Source organism: Oncorhynchus nerka, linkage group LG10, assembly GCF_034236695.1.
Source record: "Oncorhynchus nerka isolate Pitt River linkage group LG10, Oner_Uvic_2.0, whole genome shotgun sequence".
Lineage (NCBI taxonomy): Eukaryota > Metazoa > Chordata > Actinopteri > Salmoniformes > Salmonidae > Oncorhynchus > Oncorhynchus nerka.
In genome coordinates, this window is record NC_088405.1 from 76,790,297 (window position 1) to 76,808,820 (window position 18,524).

Genomic DNA, 18,524 nt, shown 5'->3' on the forward strand with positions numbered 1-18,524 from the left:
AGGAAAAACCTTTCAAAAAGGACCATTTCAACGACAAGTCCCACACATCTGAAAATAAATGAGTCTGATTACATTTCAACGCGTATGACACATTTGTTGACTACACTAAGAGGTAAATCCTATACAACAAGTGTCACTATGCTCCAAAACATTCTACCTCTCTATAACATTCTTCGGTAACACTTTACTTGACACCCAGCGTCATAACACGTTATGACACGGTCATAACAGTGTCATAACAGCTTAACTTGTCATAACCTGTCATGACCCTTATATTTACACCTGTTGTGACATATTTGGTTATATTATGTCTGGTTATGACACCTAGAGAGTGTCAAAACCCACATTTTATCAAATGTATTTTTTCCCTGCTTTCGTTTGAAAGTCCTAGTTAAATAAAGGTTCAATAAAACATTTAAAAAGTCCATTGATGATGCTGGAAGGGATTCTTTACAGTCACTTATTTTTTACCATTATATTTTAAATAACGTGTAAAAATACACTGTCAAGAAGCATTATGACCATCATAATCATATATACCAGATAAGCCTATCACGTACATTCCCTTCTCCTGATATCTGCTCCTGCATTCAACTCAGTCATCAGAAACAGAGGTGGTAGGTGCATGTCTGACATCAATGTGTGCGCAATAACAATGATAATTGAATACTGTCCATTTAAGAAAATGATATATAACATCAACATACTGTTGACAAGTAGGCTGTGGTGGAATGGAATGTTTTGCCTTGTAGGTGTCATAACCTGCCTTAAAATAATGCAATATAGATATGTCACAACAGGTCTAAATATATGTGTCATGACCATATTATGACAGGTTATGACAGCTGTTATGACATATGACTTGGTTATGACCGTTTCATAACGTGTTATGTCGCTGGGTGTCAAGTAGAGTGTTACCCGTTCTTCTACCCCTCTATGGCTAAGATCATGTTTTGTGGAAATCACACACTCAAGTACAGGCAAGGAGCCCCCCCCCCTTGGGTTGGTCTCAGATCCATCCCAGGCCAGGCTCAACTAGCACCCGTTTCCCAGCCTGTGTGAGAGGGACCGTTCGTAGTAGATGGGCCTGACCGTGTAAAAAAAAAAAGCCTGTGTGGGGAAACATGGGCCGGAACTAATAGGATTGGTTTTGATTCATTAGATTCACTTTCATCATCCTGGTTGGAATTTCACTGCACGTCCCGTCGGGCTTCACACTTTAAATGGGGGGGGCTGCAAGGTTCCAAAAGGGGGGCTGAGCACTTGTAATTGAGCCCCTACATTGCAAAAAGCTTCATACTATGTGGAATCATTAGCAGTGCTATAATAATGTCAATGTGCAACAGTACGGTATGATAAACAAATGATCAATGACAACAGGAGAGCTGGCATCCTTACATCTGTGGGTTACTAGCTATACCTTAAAGGGCAAAGGAAGCATGTTTGTTTCATTGTGTTATGTTAGCAATAATAGACCCCTGGTGTAACCCTACTGCATGGTTTCCCAAACTCGATCCTCAGAACCCCAAGAGGTGAACGTTTTGGTTTTGCCCTAAATGATTAAAATAATTAATTAATCATCAAGTTCTGGTGCCCTCTTTGCTGCTATAACAGCCTGCACACTCTTCTGGGAAGGCTTTTCACTAGATGTTGGAACATTGCTGCAGGGACTTGCTTCCATTGAGCAACAAGAGCATTAGTGAAGTCGGGCACTGATGTTGGACGATTAGGCCTGGCTCGTAGACGGCGTTCCAATTCATTCCAAAGGTGTTCGATGGAGTTGAGGTCAGGGCTCTGTGCAGGCCAGTCAAGTGAAAACTAATTTCATGAAGCTCCCAACAAACAATTATTGTGCTGAAATATGTTCCAGAGGAGGTTTGGAACTCAGTAGTGAGCATTGCAACCAAGGACAGGTGATTTTACCACACTTAGCATACGGCAGTCCCGATCTGTGAGCTTGTGTGACCTACCACTTCGCGGTTGAGCCATTGTTGCTCCAGGACGTTTCCACTTCACAATAACAGCACTTACAGTTGAGCTGGGCAGCTCTAGCAAGCCCGAAATCTGACGAACTGACCTGTTGGAAAGGTGGCATTTACATTTACATTTAAGTCATTTAGCAGACGCTCTTATCCAGAGCGACTTACAAATTGGTGCTTTCACCTTATGACATCCAGTGGAACAGCCACTTTACAATAGTGCATCTAAGTCTTTTAAGGGGGGGGGGGGGGGTGAGAAGGATTACTTTATCCTATCCTAGGTATTCCTTAAAGAGGTGGGGTTTCAGGTGTCTCCGGAAGGTGGTGATTGACTCCGCTGTCCTGGCGTCGTGAGGGAGTTTGTTCCACCATTGGGGGGCCAGAGCAGCGAACAGTTTTGACTGGGCTGAGCGGGAACTATGAAGGTGCCACGTTGAAAGTCACCGAGTTGTTCAGTAAAGCCATTCTACTGCCAATGTTTGTCTGTGGAGATTGCATGGCTGTGTGCTTGATTTTACACACCTGTCATCAACGGGTGTCGCTGAAATAGCAGAATCCACTATTTTGGCCATTTATTGTAGTTTTTCTTGAATTTCAAGGATCTTCTACAAAACTGGCCTCCCAGTATCACACATTACTGTTTTGTTAGTGTGCGAATGTTACGGGATAGTTGGTATACTGTATGATTAGTTTGCCGTCCTGGAGATTACATGTCCAGACAAGAGTATGACATCTCCTTTTAGGATTAGTGAAGATAAGGAGTGCAAGTTGTACAATGCATTGCATGCAGTTTTATCTGAGACCAAAATTATATAACTTCAAAACAGTAGCACACATTGTTTGAGGAAACCCCCCCAGAATTTGTGCTTTCCTGCTTTGTTGTATTCTTTGGGAGTATGAGACAGTCTTTCAAAGAAGGAAGGCATCAGTCAGTCGAAAAATTTACATTTCAATGTAGTCGAGTGCAGATGCAATCTGGTTTAAATGCTGGCAAATGTGACAGAACACAGAATGCATCCGGAGTTAATGAACACACTCACGCCATTTAAACTACGTGAGAGGGCTACTACTTCACATCACAGTATATCACAGCATTGCTACTGACGGTTCTCTCTTCATTCAATTAGCTCAACTGACTTGAGAAACTTCAGGAATCAAGACAGTTATCAGGAGTGTAATCACAGAAGAGATCTTACTTAGTTAGCCAGATTCAATCAAAATGCCACCCGGCTACATCTGAACAATGTAGACAACAAGCGCTATGCATATTCATTACAGGGTCTAATACAGGACTAGGCCTCAGTTCATTAGCGGCATTTTGATGCTGGGCGATTTTGTGTGAAAGAATTAGTATGATGACGTAGTTCTATATGTCAAACACTTCGAGTAGCAGGAAAGATTTCAGTAGGCAAGATTAACAATATTGAAATGTTTAATAAAGTTCTCCTAAAAATCACAATACAACCATTTTATAAATACAAGTGGAGAAAAAAAAGTGAATGTCAAAAATATACATACAGTTATCAGTCTTATCCTCTGAACTTCTGAATCAGGCAATAGAGATAAATGCATTATATTAATGCAAGTGCTACTCCACCACCACAATTCAAAGTAGCCTAATTGCTATCCATAAACACAAAACACATTGTTTGTTTACAGTGGCCTATACCAAAGAACATAGTAGCCTCTTTAATTTCAGTTGGCCCAAAATTCCCCCCAACAACAAACAGTCGATCACGGAGAAAACATTGGCCCTGTCGGTTTTTGGGCTCGGTTGCCAACCTGTCCTGCGCTCGATTTCACTAGGGCCCCTCTTAGTTGGCCTCTTCTCATCTCCAGCGCTGCACATTGGGCCCTGGCCACCAGTCTAGCATGCCAACTTGGCCTGGCCACTCAGCTCTAGTGTGTTCAAGGGCTTGGCATAGACAGCTTCCAGGAAATGGAGGGGCAGCAGGCCGAACAGAGCAACCAAGAAGCCTACGCTGGCCACCGACAGCAGGACGTATCGGCTGATGAAGAAAGTGTCTACGGTCTGCAGGAGGAAAGAGATGTTCAGACAGTTATCAGTTCATTGGTTTATCATCAGTACAAACTGATGATAAATGGGTTAGTTTAGGATAGATGGTTTCTGTATGTTTGATAAGTGGGTATCTTGTGTTTAAATGGTTGGTGTAATTCCTCTTTCTTCCAACAGATGTCCCAAGTGAGCCACTGAAATCAGTTCTGGAGGGAGAAAATGGAAGGCAAGGCAAGGCAGGTTACCCCTTACATTTCATTATAAGCCAAATGTTAAAGGCCCAGTGCAGTCAAAAACGTGATTTCCCTGTGTGTGTTATATAGGCGCACACTATAAGTGTGTGATAAAATTGTGAACATGTGAAAATTATGATAATGCCCTTTTAGTGTAAGAGGTGTTTGAAAAGACTGCCTGAAATGTCAGCTTGTTTTGGTGGGATAGAGTTTTGGCCTGCCTCGACATCATCAGGAGGTCAATTAGTTAGACCAATAACAAACAGCGTTCCAAACCCCTCTGCCATTAAACAGCTAGTTTTCCCCTCCCCACTCAGACTGTCCTAGTAAAATTCATGCTTGAGAAATTGCTCTTGCTAAGTTAGCACTAATTGTTACCCAGAAAGGATTTGATATTGAGATGAAAACAACTGCATTGGGCCTTTAACATGGACTTTGGTAAACGTATCAGTGTCTGACTTGACTCAGTAGTTATTATATTGTACTCAAGCAAACATGGCCTCATTCAGGAAATTGACATGATAGTGCAAGAGACTTGATAATAGCGATGTGAGTCATTCAAGGCTTTCCTTAAAGCTAATAATCACTCTGTCTGCAATATGATCACATGTTGCATCATCCACTTGAAATGTCTTTTCAACTAAAAATCATTTTGGCATGTTGAAACTTGATGATAGCAAAAACACAAATGATTCATGACAAAAAAAATGGTTTTGAATACATTAAGACCAATATTCCTCAAAAGATAGGATACTTATTAGGGCCTTAGTGTGAGGCAAGGGGGGGGCATCGTCTCTGGCGAATGCAGTGTTCTCTCATTTAATGCATCTCACTTTCTTATTTGCCAATTAGCCAGCGAGCAGAGCCCAGAGCTGGGGGCCATGTTTTATTAATGTGGCATCGGACTGCTCGGTACTGGGGCTCTGTCTAGGGCAGGCCCTAATTGGCACTGTGTTATTTTGCTTTTGTTTAACAGAGAGAGGTTAGCTGTTTCTTACACTCGTGTTCACACACACACTCTCTGTCACGTACAAGCGGAAACCATGTGTTTGATGTATTTGATACAATTCCACCTATTCCGCTCCGGCCATTACCACGAGCCCGTCCTCCCCAATTAAGGTGCAACCAACCTCCTGTGCTGTACACACACTCTCAATCATCATATATACTGCTTCTAGTCTGTTTATCATATATCCTAGTCACCTTACCCCTAAGGCACTGGATTGATAAGAGGTAGACATGTATAGGGGTAAGGTTACTAGGATATATGATAGACTAGCAGCCGAATATATGATGATTGAGAGTGTGTGCACAGCACAGGAGGTTGGTTGCAACTTAATTGGGGAGGACGGGCTCATGGTAATGGCTGGAGCAGAATGGTATCAAATACATGGTTTCCATGTGTTTGATGCCATTCGCTCCATTCCAGCCATTATTATGAGCCATCCTTCCCTCAGCAGCTTCCACCGGTGTACAGTATCAATGTGTGTGCACGTTGTGTGTGTGAGCGAATTAAGTGAGAGTGTGAGTGTGTAGAATGTGCATAGAGTGAGTGTGTATAGAGGGTCAATGCAGACCATCCATGTGGCCATTTTGTTAGCTATTTAAACGGTGCATATTATTATTTTAGCACACACACACAATAGCTAGTTATTAGGAGGTAAGTCACAAAAACATAGAATGTAATTTAATAGGATCTCTGTGGTAATGAATATCTGGTTGAGCCTCTTCTAAGACAGGTATAACAGACAAGATAGTTGCCTGTTATACCCCCGTATTTCAATAGACCTACTGGCATTAATTTTGATGTAATGATAGCTAGTACTCCAGTTGTAGACCATTGAGACAACTATTTACAAAGTGCAATAGGCAGCAGAATTAAAACGATCTTAGCTATGCTTGTTTATTTTTTATTTGAATATGGCCTAGAAATTATTTCCCCTAACAGTAAATCAATAAAATAGTTTTTTTTTTTTTTTACACATTCCAAAGACTTGAAACTCATCCACAAGTCAATTAATATTTCACTACATAAACTTAACTACATTAACACTTCGCTGTGGGAACATAGAAAACCTTAAAAAGTATCATGGCAGAACAGCAAATCCTGAATGTATTCACATGATTATGTAACACTGTGTCGTTGTATGTGTCGAACTGCTTTGCTTTATCTTGGCAGGGTCACAATTGTAAATGAGAACTTGTTCTCAACTTGCCTACCTGGTTAAATAAAGGTGAATTAAACATTTTAAAAAATAAAATTATGAATGCATGCAGTCAAAAATAGATTGCCTGAATCTGATTCCTCAGGTCCATGTGTGAGGTGATCTTGCCCATTGGCCTAAACTAACAAGACACTAGGCCTACAGCACTATGAATGCGTCCCAAATGGCACCATATCCCCTATTTAGTGCAGTACTGCACCAAATAGAGAAAAGGGTGTCATTTGAGATGCAGTTCATGTCTCCCTGTAGTTCTGGTTTTCCCCATACACAAACCTAACACAAACTGGCGGTGCCCTCTGTGGGGTGGCAGCTTGGCGGATCTGGCTGCATTATTTGGCAGGCGGTGCAGGAGGAAAGCACTGCAGTCTGTTTGTGCTGCTGTTGGGGAGAGATAAATCAGACCAGGTCTTTACGACAAACACACTGCCACATGTTCTGAATGCAGCTCTGCAGCCAGGGCCATCAGGCCACTCTGCTAGGCCTACATACATGGACCACAAAACAAAAGCCACGATTATTTAAAAAATGTTGCAGATTACTTGTTTGGGACAAAACTCTCTGTGTTGTTCAGGGGAATCCTTTGATGAGCTCAACTACTCTATTCAAATTCAATAGATCTTCATACTCCATTAAAAATCAGCCAACACCGCACTGCAGTGATTTAGCAGACATAAATATAAAATGTTTCTTATTCACTTTTATTTTTTCAGGGTAGCCCTCAACACTACAATTTCAACATAACAGTGTATGTGTAATCCTGAGTGACGTTCAGCCAGTGCACAGTAAAGTGCTGTGTGGCCAAGACAATTTTTGATGCTGCTGTTAGTACCCTGTTCAACTTGAGTATCAATATTCGAAAACACATGACACCAGTGGCTCACACTTCTGAAGAGAGCCTTTGAAGCCCAAGTGTGACAACAACAACGTTCTGTTCTGACAAGGCAACTATTGAGGTAGCCAGCTGCAGTTCACTTGCAAGTGTGTGTGTGTGATTACAGTAGTATAGCTTACCTCAAAATCTTTGAATGGTGACAGGGTCTCTGAGCTAGAGGGGAAGAACACCAGGATAAGAGTGGAAATGAGGGCCAGCAGGAAGACAGGGATGACCCCTAAACTGTTAGTCAACAAAAACAACACAGAAATATAATTTAAATGAAACACAAAAACTAAGTGTGAAATAGGGATTGGCCAGTGGCCAATTCTCTACCAAGGTATTCCAGCACACAGCGTTGATCTACTACAGTAGCTATGTTGGTCTATTGTACTTCAAACAACGTGTAGGCAGGTTGCTTAGGATTCAAACCTTCTCAAACAGACTAATTGATAGTCTTAGACGTGGTATTCACACCATAATGTGAGTTGTACTGTAAACAGTACAAAGGGAAAATGTTTTATTCTTCATTAAATAATTTTCCTAGTAATCACTTGATTGGGTGTTCTGTAGGACTAATGCAAATTTGGCCAAGGGCACTTCAATCAACCCAATCAAATCTGTAACCAGTAAACTAACCCCTTTTCATGCTTTCTTTAGACAGGCAGCCCAATTTTGATCATAGTTTTCACTAATTGGTGTTTTGACCAATCAGATCAGCAAAGAAAAATATCTGATGTGAAAGGAAAAAAATAAAAATCGCATGGATTGGTCCAAAATATAAATTAGTGGTAGAAAAAAAATCAGAATTTGTCTGGCTGTCTAAAGGCAGCCTTAGTGAAATGATTCATTTTCTCAGTAAAATCATGACAGAAACATTTCAGCAGTAGTGAAAAACATGTACCCTAGCTGGTATCAGTGGAAATGACAGTTAGTCTAAAGTCAAATGACACTAAGGATGTAGGGCCCAACTATTTAAAATCATCTCTAAAATAAATTATAAATGTGTACAGGATAATCCTCAAAAGTGTAGGCCAAGGGATTGAGGTGGAAGAGCCAGTGGGGCATTCACCTATGACCCTATGATTACAGGACATGCCACAACACCACCTGTGACATGACAGCCTGGTCTCATAGACTAGACGTAACATAGTTTAGTCCGGGACACTCAAATTAGTATGATATGTTATGTTTGGTATTGTTACATAAAACAGATGGTTACTTAATGCAAAAATTAAAGTAGGGTCGTTTGTCGGGTTGGGCATAGAACACAAACATCTAGCAACCCAAAGGTTGCGAGTTCAAATCTCATCATAACAACTTCAGAAATGTATAAACTGACTACTTACAACTTTTTAGCTAATTTGCAACTACTTAGCATGTTAGCTAACCCTTGGTGAAGAGCTCAGTGACTTTCAACGTGGCAACTTCATAGGATGCCACCTTTCCAACAAGTCAGTTCTTTACATTTCTGAATTACTAGAGATTCCCCGCTCAACTGTAAGTGTTGTTATTATGAAGTGGAAACATCTAGGAGCAACAATGGATCAACCGCGAAGTGGTAGGCCACACAAGCTCATAGAACGGGACCGCCGAGTGCTGAAGCGAGTCAAAATCGCCTGTCCTCGGTTGCAAGACTCACAACAGAGTTCCAAACTGCCTCTGGAAGATACGTCAGCACAATAATTATTTGTCGAGAGCTTCATGAAATGGGCTTCTATGGCCGAACAGCATCACACAAGTCTAAGATCACCACACTCAACATCAAGCATCAGCTGGAGTGGTGTAAAGCGCACCGCCATTGGACTTTGGAGCAGTTGAAATGCGTTCTCTGCAGTGATGAATCGCACATCACCATCTGGCAGTCCAACGGATGAATCTGGGTTTGGCGGATGCCAGGAGAACACTAGCTGCTCCAATGTAACTGTAAAGTTTGGTGGAGGAGAAATAATGGTCTGGGCCTGTCTTTCATGGTTCAGGATAAGCCCTTAGTTTCAGTAAAGGGAAATCTTAAAGCTACAGCATACAATGGCATTCTTGACCATTCTGTGCTTCTAACTTTGTGGCAACAGTTTGGGGAAGGCCCTTTCCTGTTTCAGCATGACAATGCCCCCGTGCACAAAGCGAGGTCCATATAGAAATGACTTGTCGAGTTCAGTGTGGAAGAACTTGACTGGCCTGCACAGAGCCCTGACCTCGACCCCGTCGAACACCTTTGGGATGAATTGGAACGCTGACTGCGAGCCAGGTCTAATCGCCCAAAATCATTGCCCAACCTCACTAATGCTCGTGGCTGAATGGAAGCAAGTCCCCGAAGCAACGTTCCAATAACTAGTGGAAAGCCTTCACAGAAGATTAGAGGCCATTATAACAGCAAAGGGGGACCAACTCCATTAATGCCTATGATTTTTGAATGGGTTGTTCGACGAGTAGATGTCTACATACTTTTGGTTATGTAGTGTACCATACGAAACATAAACTAAATGGGGAGTACAGAATAATACAAATACTATAGTTTGCCTTTTTGTTTTAAGTATGTAGTTCTATCCTTGAGCTGCTATTGTCTATTAATGTTCTGTATTATGTCATGTTTCATGTGGACCCCAGGAAGAGTAGCTGTTGCTGCTGCTTTTGCAACAGCTAATGGGGATCATAATAAAATAACAAAAAGACCAGGTTGGCAATCGACATTAAAGTCCAGACCTCTTGGCAGAGGTAGAAGTAGGCTATTCAGGGTAATGCAAATGAGAAAGTGGTGTCACTGGTATCATATCAGCACAAGATCATGTGTTCAAAATACTAAAATGTGTTTAGGTATCTAGCTAAGTTAGGCCTGCATGTGTGTATGTATTCACAACTTACTTAGTTGGTCATCCCCAGCACGAAAACTACAATCCAGATAAGAGCAATGGGAAGGAGAAAAAAAAAATTCCCACGCCCAATACCGTACCAGCCATTCTTCACCAAATCAAAGGGCTAGAGTAGACTAACGCGTTAGCTAGCCAACTACTCACGTTGGCCTTGAGGATATTCAAATGAGCTAGCTAACTATGTTAGATAACTAGTGCTGTTGATCAAGCAAAGCTATTTGCGTGAAATTGTGTTTCTACAAAACGAGTTGCATCGTATAATGCCAATTGCATCGTTTGAACTGGCATTTTGCACTCGCTGTTGACAGTCAAATTTGATTTAAAAAAAAATAGTTTGTTAGCTAGCTAAACGGCTAACTTGTGCGTGCGTACTGTTACTAACGAACTTCCTTCCCAAATAATTTAATCACTGTTCGAGACCGCTCATGATAATGGCGTGTGAACACAAACATTCCAACTGTCGCCTACCAACCGCTTGTATGCGAACTGTTTAGCAACTAACGTAACCACCTGGCTCTCTTGGTTACAAATAACCTTCAATTTCATAGGATAGACCACTAGGGCAAAAAGCCATACAGAGTGGTTGTTACTAAATACCGAATAGAATGCTGGGAAGTGTAGTGTATTCTAGTCCTAGCTGAAGTTGCATCTGAAATTGGGTAGGCTCGCTTGTGTTTATTTGCCATGAAGTACCTAGGCTTTAACTTCGGATGCTTTTTAAAATGTATTTTTACAATAGTATAACCATAACTAATGTGGTGATGATTATGTTGATGATTCAACATGGGTAATTTCAATCACAGGCTGCCGCAAAATGCTTTTCAGACAATATCCGGCCTACAATTTCATGAGCAATGACACCAAGATCAGGCTATGACAAAATCTTAAATTGGTATACTAAATCAAATCAAACTTTATTTGGCACATGCGCCGAATACAACAAGTGTAGACTTTACCGTGAAATGCTTACTTACAAGCCCTTAACCAACAGTGCAGTTTAAGAATAATATTTTTTTTACCAAGTAGGCTAAAATAAAAAGTAATAATTAAAGGAACACAATAATAACAACAATAACGAGGATATAAACAGGGGGCACGGGTACCGAGTCAGTGTGCATTTGTACAGGCTAGTGAGGGAATCTACATGCAGGTGAGGACGAAGTGACTATGCATAGGTAACAAACAAACAGCGAGTAGCAGCAGTGTACAAGAGGGGGGGTCAATGTAAATTGTCCAGTGGCGATCTTTATGAATTGTTCAGCAGTCTAATGGCTTGGAGGGAGAAGCTGTTGGGAAGACTTTTGGTCCTAGACTTGGCGCTCCGGTACCACTTGCCGTGCGGTAGCAGAGAAAACAGTCTATAACTTGGGTGACTGGAGTCTCTGACAATTTTATGGATTTTCCTCTGACACCGCCTATTACATAGGTCCTGGATGGCAGGAAGCTTGGCCCTAGTGATGTACTGGGCTGTACGCACTATCCTCTGTAGCTCCTTACGGTCAGATGCCGAGCAGTTGCCATACAAGGCGGTGATGCAACCGGTCAAGATGCTCTCGATGCCAAATCTTTTCAGTCGCCTGATGAGGAAAAGGTATTCTCGTGCCCTCTTCACGACTGTCTTGGTATGTTTGGACCATGATAGTTTGTTGGTGATGTGGACACCAAGGAACTTGAAAGTCTCGACCCGCTCCACTACAGCCCTGTTGATGTAAATGTGGGCCTGTTCGGCCGCCTTTTCCTGTAGTCCGGCCGCCTTTTCCTGTAGTCCGCTCCTTTGTCTTGTTCACATTGAGGGAGAGGTTGTTGTCCTGGCACCACACTGCCAGTTCTCTGACCTCCTTATAGACCCTCTCATCGTTGTCGGTGATCAGGCTGTTGTGTTGTGTCGTCAGCAAACTTAATGATGGTGTTGGAGTCGTGTTTGGCCACACAGTCGTGGCTGAACAGGGAATAAAGGAGGGGACTAAGTACACGTACTGAACATGATACATCTTAGAAATGATGGTCATAATTTTATTTGTAGCCTATTGCCACTGTAATATTGGAATAATATATCATTATGAATAATGAATAGCGCAGACCCAGACCTATAGCCTAGCTCTTTTTTTTCACTTGTGTGTCATCATTGTGAAGTTATGCAATGTATCCATCCTCATACTAGGATGTCTGCTACAATGTTTCCAATTAATGTAGCCCATCACTTGCTTGTCTCACCGTCAATATGTAATTTTTAATTTGCGCCGACAGGGGGCCAGCAGACTCCGCGGTTTGAATATATGGAGATGCGCAGGGCCGGGGTTTGTGTGGTGGGAGACCAGTGGAGGTGATGGGAGGGGGGCTACGAGGAGGCGGGGGTGGTGGTGGGGTGGGGGGTGGGAGGGGTCTTACATGGTACACGTCACTGCTTGTGCAGGGGAGTATAGGCTGTGTTGTCAGCCTAGTGTCAGTCTGATGAAGATTGGCATTCAGGTAAGCTGTCATTCATTTTCAATGTCAGAGCATGGAGCAGGCTAACACTCCAGCGTCATTACAAAAGGCAGCACATTATTCATACAGACATGGCCATGCTAGGGAAAGAGAGAGAGAGCGAGAGAGAGAGCGAGAGGGAGGAAGTGAGAGAGAGAGAGAGAGAGAGAGAGAGCGAGGGGAAGAGAACAAGATAGACAGGGAGAGAGGGGAGGAGGGAGAGAGTGCATGTGCGAAAGGGAGGGAAGAGGAGAGGAAAGAGAGAACAGAGAAGGGTGATACATTTTTGTACTGGATGGAAAGACGATGATTTTTTGCTTGATGCAGCGTTTGGATTAATAAAATAGCCTATGTATATGTTTCAGATAATGGCATTAGGCGTTTTCGTTTTGCGTGGACACTTTAGTTTTCAAGGGATATGGAGAAGAGAGAATAATCGAAGACTGTACTAGACATTTTTAGACACTGCACCTGAACGTGCTTTCCGACGGTGGATTCATGCTCATTGAATAATTATTTCTTAATTAATTAATATGCATGTATATATTTATTTGTTTTATTAATTGTATTTGCATATATGTTTTGACTGGCATAGCCTACATGGTAGACCTATTTATTGGATATGGATTTGATTTATATTTAGAATCGAGTCGTCTATAATTTTCATAGATTTTCAGCTGGATGATTATCTTTAAACTTCATTGTATTCGATCTGATCATTTTCATAAGCTTATTGTTATAGATGGGCTATAGGTGGAAGAAATATATAATTTTCTCTGTGGAAAAAAACACGTTTTGCAGTCAGACCTGGCTGGTAAAATAAGTAATAGTATAGGACTAACTTTAGGCTACAAATAGTCCCGTTTGGCATCAATAAGCTACCCCAAATTAACTGTAAATAACTGCTAATGTATGTAACATAAATATAAGAGTATGAAAGTCAACAAAATTGTTTATAAGTGACACATGGGCTACATTAATAATATATTCACGTATAGGCAATTGAGGCGCATTATTTTGTGTTTATGGCACATAGGTTATGCGTTATGCTAGTCATTGTAGCCTAATCATTGCCAATGTGTCTAAACTACAAATTTTACGTAGGTTATGGCTTGTCAGTCAAATCTTGCAATAGCATGAGCATGGCAAAGAGTTTTAAAGATTTGATTGTAGCGCTCGCTATGTGGTTTGGATTAGATCATTTGAAGTCTTGGCACTTGGCGCTCCAACAAAGCAATCCAACCCACTGCCCTATTTTTATGCATTATAGTCAGTGTTTTAGTTTGAGTTAATCTGAAATAGCATCATGTAAAATATTGTTATAGATATTTAATTGCCCTAGTCAACAAGTCGGATGACTTTAATCCATGTATCAAAATAAATTCAGTTTGACACTTTCTTAGCTACTGTATTTCTATCTTTCTATCATTATAAGTGAATGGCTTGTGGCTGTCATCAACTCAGTGACTACAATGTTTGCTTTTCATTGCTGGGGCATACCTTGCAAGACCTCTCTAGACTGAACATTAGCGCTCTTTGTGTGGCACGACTCAATGCCTAGTCGCTATATATACTTTCTATTTTGGATTACTTGTCTATTCCAGGACTGGGCTTTTAGTGGGCTGGGCATTTGACATGAACACTCTCAAAATGTCACATAATTTGGAGTTGACTCCAGTCATGTATTCACAATTTATTGCCACTTATAGAAGATAAAGAATTAAGCTATTTTGTCTTTCTCCCTCTAAGCTTCAAAGTTGTCGAACATTATAGTGAGTTCTGATTCACAATTCATGCATTCAATATGTGCCCATTTGCAATGTTTGGTCTTCCATTATGGTTTTATTTAGTCGCAGTAGTTGAGGCATTATTGGGTATAACCCAGCATCTGATATTAACTCACTTTTGTTTATTTATATTTAAACTAAACTGATATATACATACAAGGTATTACCACAAAAATGATTATATAAACTCCCTTTGAAGGAGTATTCCATACAACCTCTCAGATTCGGATGATAGTTATATTCAGAGAGCATAATTCAAGGTAGATCATATTTAGAGCAAAATCAGAATCTGCATCTTATTTGGAAATTGCAAAAAAAAATGTACATGCCAAGTAATTGTAAACATGAAACGTGTAAAACTACTGTAAAGAAACGAAACATAATATGTAAAACATGTAATATTGAAAGCTAATCTTTAGGCCTCATTCAACTAAAGGGCCCTGTTCAATCAACTTTCAAGAAGGCTGAAAGTCCTTGTGGCATAGTGTTGAACATGATGCAGGGTCAGTATTGTGCACAGTGACCCTTATCCCTTTATAAATACAACATCTGATGTCTTTGCATGTTGTACTCACATTACCAAGCAAGCAATGGTAATAAAATTGCTGCGGCAATGTATTCACAAGTCACATAACAAAAGCTAGTGACTCAGGCATTTAGTCCCCTTAGGTATCTACCACATATGGGACAGTCGTAAACACTTCAATGGACCAGATTTGTTTGAACTTTGACTATGAACATAAACAATGCATTTTCTTAATGTGTCTTTATTTGTGTTGACAGAATAATATGAGTGAAATAATTAATGTAACCTTTGTGTCTGTAAAATAAATATCAGACTCATGATCCAAGCAAATAATTCAAAAGTTAGTTGTGGAAAATAAGAGTCAAATAGCGCACACACACACACACACACACACACACACACACACACACACAATCTTCATTTTGTCACAAACTACTCACACTTAGTGCTTGTGCCATGTTGTTGTGTACCCCACATGATTCCAAATGTTGGTAGATCGGGGTATTGACAATTTAGATGCTCCAAAACCCTGCTGGGATCCTAATTGCTGATTTGTGTCATGGGACAAGCAGCCCAGGGGCAAAACTGCAGATACAAAACACCCAGACATTATTTGCATATTCCCATTCCCCAGTTTATGGGTCAATTACATTATTATGTGCAATGCTGTGCTCTCCTGCAGCTTTTTGGGGATAATCACTAATAAAGTAATTCAGTCGCATAAATGAAGGAAATAAGCAGAGCGAGAAAAGCATATGTTATAAACCAATTTGTGCATTTATGTGTTGCCATAAAGCGATTGAGAAAATTTAAGCGATGTACAAATGCCTGCTATTTCCTTGCCTTAGCCCCTAATACCACCTCCTTCACTGTGCCAAAGTAACAAATACATAATTTTCTCTGAGAAAACCATCAAGGTGTTTCAGGTGTCATTCTAACTAATTCCCCATTTCATAATCTTCGTCTTAGCAGTCAGATGGAGGGAGAGAGAGAGAGAGAGAGAAAGTTGTTTTGTTTGAAATCATTCATGAGGCCTTAGTCTGCTGGGTGTATCGCATTGGAGTGCACCAAAGTCTTGTTCTATCCCCGGGAACATTTGGGCCTTTTTCTCTGCTGTACAGGCCTCCATAGTGCAGCACACCAGCAGACCTCGAGATGATTGGGATGCATGTTGTGGCCCCCACATCAGGGGCCCTCACCGGCCAGGTCCACTAAGCTCGCTTGATCCCTATTGCTCTCTTGAGGAGGGACGAGGCCTGCTTCAACCATCGGAGGTCTCAGTGTAAGGACGACCCTGGTTGCTTTTATACCTTATCCCTCGCCCCATTATCCCAGTACTGCTGCGATGGCATCGCTCTAACTCTAAGTCCGTCACCGGGGAGCGACATGGAGAGGAAACAAATTTGCTTGATTTATGCTCTGGAGGAGCAGTGGATGTATTTAACGATCTGCCATGTTGTTTGTGTCATGTGCAATTGGCTGATCCTTCGCTGCTGCTTGCTCAGTCTGCAGAAGGACTGAAAATAGATAGGGTCATGAAAATGCATTAGAACTCTCTGAGATGTTTTCAAGGATTTTTCCAAAGCCACTACATTTGAATAGCAACCAACAGAAGTGAATGGATTTAGTTCCTATTACTTTAACAATATGCTTTCCAAAATCATAAAATCACCAAGTATACTAGGCAAGATCTTTATGCTTCTGTAGAGGTTGTCCAAACAACCCTCATGGTTGGAGATCTGGATATGAGTCTATAACTATGAAAGAGCACAGCATGTCATAGCATTGAATAAAATATTTAGTCATTTGCTAATGATTTTAGCATCAACACTTTGATCGTATTGCCCTTTTTTAGAATGAGGAAATGAAGTAACAGCAGGGAGACATTCCTGAAACTAAGCAAAACTCACTAAACAAAAGGCTGATGTTTTTAATTGTGTTTTGTTGAAGTGGATGTAATTATAGTGTGATAGATCATAGTCAAGCTGTGAATACAGCTATTTATTGGCAATAATGACAATAACGTTTATTGAAAGTACATTTAAACTTCTTTACAATATGATGGTGATGATGATGATTATTATTCACACCAAAATCAAGTTGTTTTTTTTACTGTAAAAATGATTATTCAAGGATCAAAAGCTAAATCAAATTAGCAGCAGCTTATTATTAATTCTGCATTTAAAGACCTTTAACAAGACTGCAAACCTCTTTGTGCTTTTGCTTTTTATCTCTGGTGGAATGCAGATAATCCTAATAAATTAATACAGCCTCACAGAGAGAAATATGAAGCCTGCCAGTAAATCCTGAATGTATTATATTCAAGAGCCCTGGTAACAGCTGAGCAGGGTGAGGTTAGAAATATTTGATTTGGATTCAACAGCAGATCAAAGCAGAGAAAATCACACCAACCGTTATGGATGCCGCATATTTGTAAACTCCCTTCTCCAAAAATACATACAGTGAGGGAAAAAAATATTTGATCCCCTGCTGGTTTTGTATGTTTGCCCACTGATAAAGAAATTATCAGTCTATAACTTTAATGGTAGGTTTATTTGAACAGTGAGAGACAGAATAACAACAACAAAATCCAGAAAAACCCATGTCAAAAATGTTATAAATTGATTTGCATTTTAATGAGGGAAATAAGTATTTGACCCCTCTGCAAAACATGATTTAGTACTTGGTGGGAAAACCCTTGTTGGCAATCACAGAGGTCAGACGTTTCTTCTAGTTGGCCACCAGGTTTGCACACATCTCAGGATGGATTTTGTCCCTCTCCTCTTTACAGATCTTCTCCAAGTCATTAAGGTTTCGAGGCTGACGTTTGGCAAATTGAACCTTCAGCTCCCTCCACAGATTTTCTATGAGATTAAGGTCTGGAGACTGGCTAGGCCACTCCAGGACCTTAATGTGCTTCTTCTTGAGCCACTCCTTTGTTGCCTTGGCCGTGTGTTTTGGGTCATTGTCATGCTTTGGGTCATTGTCAGGCAGCATTCCTCCTCCAAACACAGCGAGTTGAGTTGATGCCAAAAAGCTCAATTTTGGTCTCATTTGACCACAACACTTCCACCCAGTTGTCCTCTGAATCATTCAGATGTTCATTGGCAAACTTCAGACGGGCATGTATATGTGCTTTCTTGAGCAGGGGGACCTTGCGGGCGCTGCAGAATTTCAGTCCTTCACGGCGTAGCGTGTTACCAATTGTTTTCTTGGTGACTATGGTCCCAGCTGCCTTGAGATCATTGACAAGATCCTCCCGTGTAGTTCTGGGCTGATTCCTCACCACTCTCATGATCATTGTAACTCCACGAGGTGAGATCTTGCATGGAGCCTCAGGCCGAGGGAGATTGACAGTTCTTTTGTGTTTCTTCCATTTGCGAATAATCGCACCAACTGTTGTCACCTTCTCACCAAGCTGCTTGGCGATGGTCTTGTAGCCCATTCCAGCCTTGTGTAGGTCTACAATCTTGTCGCTGACTTTCTTGGAGAGCTCTTTGGTCTTGGCCATGGTGGAGAGTTTGGAATCTGATTGATTTATTGCTTCTGT

At 41.1% G+C, this 18,524-nt stretch overlaps 1 protein-coding gene across 1 annotated transcript in view; it reads left to right on the forward strand.

Annotated features, from left to right (window-relative positions):
• The first annotated feature begins 12,586 nt into the window (after nucleotides 1–12,586).
• The window catches only part of LOC115136017 (uncharacterized), a 133,541-nt gene continuing 127,603 nt past the window's right edge, over nucleotides 12,587–18,524 (forward strand). Inside the window, exon 1 of the mRNA XM_029671342.2 lies at nucleotides 12,587–12,664. The gene's annotated coding sequence lies outside the window, so the exon portion shown is untranslated. The remainder of the gene's footprint in view (nucleotides 12,665–18,524) is intronic.